Raw genomic sequence first — 8053 nt, forward strand, 5'->3', positions numbered from 1 at the left:
TGCGATGTTAACAACCTCATGATAACCTCATATTTTTTTTAACTTAGGATCGTACCTGTGGTTAGTCTAGAAAAAGGTCAATGTGTGCATTTTATTATAAAGTCTATTTACAGATTGTTGCAAAAACTAAGAAGCTTATAAAAATCAGGTTTAAAACTAATAGAGCTTTACAGAAAAAGTAACACAATTAAAGATGTTTGGAGTTTTATTTGAGTTCTTAATTTAAATGTTTGGTCTAAGAGATGCTGATTTGAAACCGTTGTTACATACAGTTGCGGCATTTCCTGTTTCTGCCGGAGAGAGGGGAGGCCGTCCCAATGCGGTGCGCTGTATTTATACCCTTATCCCTTAATGGAGGGAACTTCATTCAGCTGCGAGTGTGGCTACAGACGGAGTTCACTCCGTCACGGAGGGGTAGGGTCGAGGGAGTGGTTTGGGATTGGGCCTAAAAGTACCGGGGTTGCGGTCGGATAGTCCAAAAATCAGCTCCTATCGTCTATCCCTATCGTCTATCCCTTGACCTCTGTGTGAAACGTCACGGTGTTAAGGGATAGTGGATAGGAGAATTCAAAAGGATTTAGGAGAAGAGACTGCGGTGCTTTGAGAATCCGACTGCACTTTCACTATCCGACGTGTTTATGATGCACCAGCGGACGTCATAAATGTGCGTCTGCTGCTGTGGGGAAACTATGGAAACTACAGTTTTCTATACAGCGGACTACAACATGGATGTTTAATAAGAACGAGGGACTACTGTAAACTCATCTAGAGACTCTGCACCGTGCTCTGATGCTGTTGTTTTATGCTTTATGAACGGGGACAACAGAGAAACATATTCTTCATGACCAAAGTTGGAATTGAAATAAAAAAGGAAAGTGAAACTTATGCTCGTCACCCTCTCCCTCCGGTCCACATTAATACAAATGATCCCAATACGTATTATTGTATGAAAAGATCTTAAAATCAATACAAATGTATTTATTATAAACGTTAGTCCTTAACATCTATCACTGTGTATATCACCATTCAAACATCTTTTAAAAGTTGAACAAAACCCACACAGCTCAGTAAAGACTGTGAAATGTTGACTTTATTTGATCATTTCAGTAAAAACTAACGTTCATATTTCTCTTTTGATTATAATACTGATGAACGTTCAAAACAAAGCACTTTGGCAAGTTACCACATACGTTTTAAAAAGCTTAATAAGCACCGTAACTTTCATGACATCATTTCTCGGTCATAATCGGTTGTTTCCGTGAACGGCGAATGTTGTGTGACGGCAAATGCTGCGGCTGCAAGGCATTGTGGGGCAGCTTTTTCTCCTCTCCTTTCGTAAAGGGAGGTCCAGTGGTTCCTAGGCTAAAGGAGGTTATAAAGGAAGCTTGAAACCTCCTTTCCTATCATCTCTAGAGAATTCGAACGGCACTTATCATGGCTGCCACTGAGGTACTTCCGGGTCATTTCACTCCGTTAGGAAGGTTCCTAAGCTAAATTGACTATTCGACTGCAACCCGACTGCACTTTCACTATCCGACATATTTATGATGCGCCAGCGGACGTCATAAATGTGCGTCTGCTGCTGTGGGGAAACTATGGAAACTACAGTTTTCTATACAGCGGACTACAACATGGATGTATAATAAGAACGACGGACTACTGTAAACTCATCTAGAGACGTTCAAAGCAAAGCACTTTGGCAAGTTACCGTTTTAAAAAGCTTAATAAACACCATAACTTTCATGATATCATTTCTCGGTCATAATCGGTTGTTTCCGTGAACGGCCGAATGTTGTGTGACGGCAAATGCTGCGACTGCAAGGCATTGTGGGGCAGCATTTTCTCCTTTCCTTTCGTAAAGGGAGGTCCAGTGGTTCCTACTTCCTAAGCTAAAGGAGGTTATAAAGGAAGTTTGAAACCTCCTTTCCTATCTTCTAGAGAATTCGAACGGCACTTATCATGGATGCTACTGAGGTACTTCCGGGTCATTTCACTCCGTTAGGAATACTATACTATACTATTCGACTTCAGCCCTGCAGTCTCTTCTCCTAAGTCCTTTTGAATTCTCCTATCCACTATCCCTTAACCCCGTGACGTTTCACACAGAGGTCAAGGGATAGACGATAGGGGTAGACGTTAGGAGCTGATTTTGGACGAGAAGACAACGGGGTCTCTCTTACGTGAGGAGAAAGCCGGAAGAAGGAAGTGAAGTTGGAGACGCGTGGCAGAAAGCTCAGAGAGAATCGGAACATTCGGATACATACAGAAACGGTAGCATTGGACTGGTATTTTGGCGGATTTGCATAAACTGTACATTGACTGTTTCATCATGTCAACCAGCTCAGATGGTAGCCAAAGAAACAATATGGAATGGATGATATCCAAAGCTGCGAGGAAGAAAAGATCTTTGAGAGAAAGAGATAGTTCAGTAAGAGCTTGAAGTTGGTCGGATTGGTCGGGTGAAGCAGACAAGGCTAATCAAAGCAAAAAATCAAGAGTCAGTCAAAATGACAGCCAAGCAATGTTGAATAAAGAACTAGAACACGAGTGGAAAGTTGTAATATAATTCAATCAGGATGGTGGGCATTACCACCCGATTAAACTTACCAAAGCAATTGAAAAAGAGATTGGAAAAATTAAATTAGCTAAATTCATGAACAACAAGCGGGTATTGATACATGCTAATAACAAACAGCAGCAGGAAAAGATTCTGGGAATGAACTCACTGAATGGGGAGAAAATGAAGGCGCATGTTCCAGGAGCAATGGCAAAACTGGGAGGAGTAATCTCAGGGGTACCATTGGACATGTCAATGGAAGATGTTAAAAGTGAATTAAAAGGAGGCAAAGTAGTGGAAGTCACAAGGCTTAAAAGCAAACGGGATGGTACACTCAAAGAAACAGTATCAGTTCTCATTTAGTTTGAGAGAACCTTACTAAGACAGTACAAATGGGATATTTGAACTTCATGGTTAGGGAGTACATCCCCAAACCTCTCAGGTGCTACGCATGTCAACGAATGGGGCACACAGCGCAGCAGTGTAAAGGACAGCTAAGGTGTGCGAGATGCGGAGGACAACATGAGTATGGGAAATGTGAAAAGGATGCAAAGGTTAAATGTTGTAACTGCGGAGGAGATCACAGTGCTGCGTTTGGAGGTTGTGAAGTGCAGAGAGAGGCCAGAGAGGTGCAGAGAGTTAAGATTACAAACAAAGTTTCATACGCAGAAGCAATAAAGAAAGTAAGGGGAACAGTAACAATCAATAAGACCCCTAGTGGAATGGAGCAGAGCATTACAATACAAAATGGCAGGAACACACCAAAAAGTAATCTTCAAATCCAACCCCACAGCGCCACCAAGAGTAAAGAGGATGATGATGTTTTAGGAGTGAAAAAGGTGAATTTTGTGGTATTTATATGCCATCCTGTAAATGTTGCATTACAGTTAAAAAAGAAAAGTGATAGAATCAAAGCCATTGTGGAGGCAGCTGGAAAATTCCTTGACATGAAAGATATTAAAGCAGATCAGATACATGCAATGCTAACTATAAATGGAGCTGGGGAAAATGAAAATCAGGATGAGGGTTAGATCCTTAATCATGGTGCTGCACATACTACAGTGGAACGCAAGAAGCCTCATAGCTAATGGTCAAGAATTCAAGAAATATATGATCTAGAGGTAGTCCCTGAGGTAATATGTGTGCAAGAAACCTGGTTACGACCTCAATTAGACTTTGTCATTCCAGGATTTAGCTGTATAAGGCATGATAGAGATAATGTTTATGTTTATGTTTATTAAGGATCCCCATTAGCTTTTGCTCTTGACAAAAGCTACTCTTCCTGGGGTCCGACACTTAAAACAATACAACAACAATACAACAATAATACAACAATAATACAACAATAATACAAAAACATTCAAGACATAAATCCTGACATCATTAACAACATTTAACAACATCACCAACATCATCAACAATCTCATCCACTTTCAACATCAATCTCAGCCAAGGATGAGTGCACAAGACACCCACCAGTACAAAGCATGAGATCAAATTAAATTAGGGTTCACAGCTCACAAGGGTACATGGTCATTAGTAGATGGCCCTTCAATCTCTTCTTGAAAGAGGCTCTGGACTCTATTTCAGCAAGGTAGTTTGGCAATGAGTTCCATTCCTTTATAGCTCTATAAGTCACAGAAGATAATAATCAAAATGGTGGAGGGTGTGCCACGTTTCTCAAAGATGGTGTGGCATATAGGGAAGTGCAATCTCCTGATGATATAGAGTGTATTATAGTGGAAATCTGCAACCCTAGGAAACAAGATAACATTAGGATAATCAATTTAAACAACCCATGTAAAAATCTAACCACTGATATATTTAAAGAAATAGCAGGCAATAAACATAGGAAGGAAGTTTGGTGTGGTGATTTCAATGCACACAACAGTCTATGGGGCAGCAACCATACAGACAGTAACGGAAATATAGTGGAAGAAATGCTGGAGGAAAGAACACTAGTATGCCTTAATGATGGACATGGCACAAGAGTAGATGTACACAGGGGGAAGGTTTCATGCCTGGATCTGACATTAGTGTCAAACTGTTTGGTTCATACATGCGAATGGTTTGTTTTGAATAACTCCACAGTAGGAAGTGACCATTATCCAGTGCTTACTAAAATGAATACTAATGTATATATGCAGGAAGGAGGTGTAATAACCAGGTGGTGCTTTGCTAAAGCTGATTGGGGGAAATGTAGGATATGGTGTGAGGAGTCGGTACACCTGCTAACATCAGAGGGAAGCATAGAGGTCATTACAAGCCAAATAACACAACATATTCTAAATGCAGCAGAGAACAGTATACCCAAAACAACAACCAAGGGTAGGAAGAAAGTGGTGCCATGGTGGAATGAGGAATGCAGCAGGGCTATTAAAGAGCGAAATAATGCATTTAGAGAATTAAAGAAAAACATGACACAAAATAATGTTATAGAGTTTCAAAGGAAAAGGGCAGCTGCTCGAATGACAATCAAATACACAAAAAAAAGAACATGGAGAGAATTTTGTTCTACCATTGGCAGAGGAGTAAAATTAGGTGATGTCTGGTCCATGTTTAAGCGGATGAGTGGGAAAAGGAAATCCATTAAAATTCCAGCTTTGGTTGAAGGGGAGAGGCTGGCCGTGACAGATAAAGAGAAGGCAGATATGTTAGGAAGGACACTTGCAGCAGTACATAGTGGGGAGCATCTCAGTGATATTCATAGGCAGCAAAAACAGCAGTTACTAGCAGAGAATGAAAACGTGAAGGAGAAGAGACAGGATAATAGGTCAGCTCTGGATGTGGAATTTACAATGTCAGAACTCAAAATAGCCTTACAAGGTACAGGATATACAGCGCCAGGACAAGACCAGCTATGCTATGCTATGTTTAGACAGTTACCTATGGAAACTATGACAATGGTGCTGAGTCTTTTCAATAAAATCTGGAGAGAAGGAGATATGCCAAGTTTGTGGAAAACAGCAGTCGTGCTACCATTCAATAAGCCAGGGAAAGATACAGCTAACCCTAGTAACTACAGACCAATAGCTCTTACATCACACCTATGTAAATGGATGGAAAAGATCATTGTCCGTAGGCTCTCACGTGTACTGGAGCAGAAAGGGCTGCCGAGTAGTTTTCAGAGCGGATTTCGTAAAGGGCGGTCCACAATAGATGCTTTATTAAGAGTGAGTAATGATGTGGAAAAAACATTGAAAATGAAAGAGATAATGGCAATAGTGTACTTTGACATTGAAAAGGCGTATGACTGTATGTGGAGGGATGGGTTACTGATCAAATAGAGTAGAATGGGTATTGGAGGGAGAATGTACAATTGGGTAAGGGCCTTTTTAACAGACAGGACATTTAGAGTAAAGGTTGGAGCAGATATTTCCAATTATTTTGAAATAGAAAATGGTATTCCCCAAGGGAGTGCAGTCAGTCCAATATTATTTAACATCATGATTAATGATATATTTACATGTTTAGACACATGCATTCAATCGGCTCTATACGCAGATGATGGGGCTATTTGGATGAGGGGAAGAAATGCCCCATACGTAATGGAGAATGTAGCTAGAGCGATTAAAAAAGTGGAGAGGTGGTCATATAACTGGGGATTCAAAATGTCAGAAAGCAAGTCATGCTACATGGTATTCACAAACAAACGCAAGGTTGATGGCCAACAGCTAACACTATATGATCGTCCAATGACAAAGGTGAATGAGTTCAAATACCTAGGACTGTGGTTTGATAGCAAATATACATGGAAAATGCATATTAATCAAGTGGAAACAAAATGCAAAAAAGTTTATTACATTTATTGCGAGCTGTAGCTGGATGGAACTGGGGCGCAGACAAACAAGCATTAACCTGTTAAGCCCGAGAGACCCCGGTACCGGGGCACTGCCGCAACATCTTGCAGGAAACAGTGTCTGAGGGCATGTTCATTTAATAAACTATGAATGTTTTATATCCATGTAACGGGAAGAAACTCATCTAACTGATCATTTTAATTTATTTTTCAAAATAAAACCCACAATGCTAACACTGAGAAAAATGCTAACACCTTACTGCACCGAAAATCACTCACAAAACCTTATTATTTATCTCTTCTCTACATCCATGACATCGTTTCACATCGTGAGGTGACACAGAATCGATGGACACCCACATTATCACTGAATTATACGAAATGGCGACGTTATAAGCAAAAACGGACATCAAAACAGGTGACGCTAGGTAGCTAAAAATGCTAACATTTTTACCTTGGCTCTGTAGTCTCTCCAAAGTGGTCTTCAATGGCATTAAAACGATAAAAACGCTGCTGAAGTTAATCCATAGGTTAATCCAATGTGTCTGTGTCCCTTTGAAATGATTTCTGATAATCCATAAACATTAAAACTGATTTTCAGTTTCCAGATGTCAAAGCTAGAGATAGGTTCACTCTGATGCAAAATTACATGCGCGAAGCCCCCACCTCTTCTCTTCACAATGAGTGTGTGTGGGGGACTCCCCCTTCGATTCTATTGGCTCTAACGGTCAGAAAGAGGTGTCAACCATCAAAATTGACCAGGGGGGGCCAGAGATATGGAAAATCCACCCAAATGACCCCAGAAGTGGTTTCTTTTTGCTAAATCTCTCTAAAAAGGTCAAATGTCACTTGGTTTGCATCAATCTTGATACAGGGTACTTATTATATGTTGTACTTTGGATTCCTAAAGCTTTTAGTCTACCTTACCATCATCCAAGGGTAGTTTTCACTATAAGTACAAAATAATTTTTGGACGGACACTATAATTTACAGTTTTACAGTTATGTAAAATCTGAATTTTCTTTAAAATAAAAAACATCTATATTGATTCTGACTTTTCTACATCCAACTCACAGGTTTATCATTACTTTGAGAAAAAAGATTATTAATTTAACCCTTTTAGAAGGGAAGATATGGTCATTTGTTCTGGGAATGTCATTTTCGAGCCTGAGACCTGAAAAACAGGCTCAGGGCTTAACAGGTTAGACATTTACAGATCAATTATGAGGTCCACAATAGATTATGGTTGTATAGTGTATGGAGCAGCAGCAAAAACATTGCTTTTATAAATTGATAGAATACAATATAAAGCATTGCGGTTGTGTATTGGAGCGATAAAGTCATCCCCTATCAATGCAGTTCTGATAGAAGCAGGAGAAACACCTCTGGAGATCAGAAGAGAGAAACTTGCTCTGTCATACTGGGTCAGACTACAAGGAAGTGGAGAAGAAAATATTTCAAACAGAATATTACAGGATTGCTGGGAATATGCAAAATTCCTGGACGAGTAAGGAGAGAACGAGGGCATATGGAGTGGAGAATATCACGTTTGCCAAAGCAACCCCATTTAGCAGTGTTCCCCCATGGCTTTTCCCAGAAGCTAAAATATATATGAGTATTGTAGAAAGGAAAAAAGAGTGGCAAATAAATGAAGTGGGAATTAAAACAAGTATGTATCTGAATGAAAAGTACTACAA

The sequence above is a fragment of the Trematomus bernacchii genome, unplaced genomic scaffold (assembly GCF_902827165.1).
Source record: "Trematomus bernacchii unplaced genomic scaffold, fTreBer1.1, whole genome shotgun sequence".
NCBI lineage: Eukaryota > Metazoa > Chordata > Actinopteri > Perciformes > Nototheniidae > Trematomus > Trematomus bernacchii.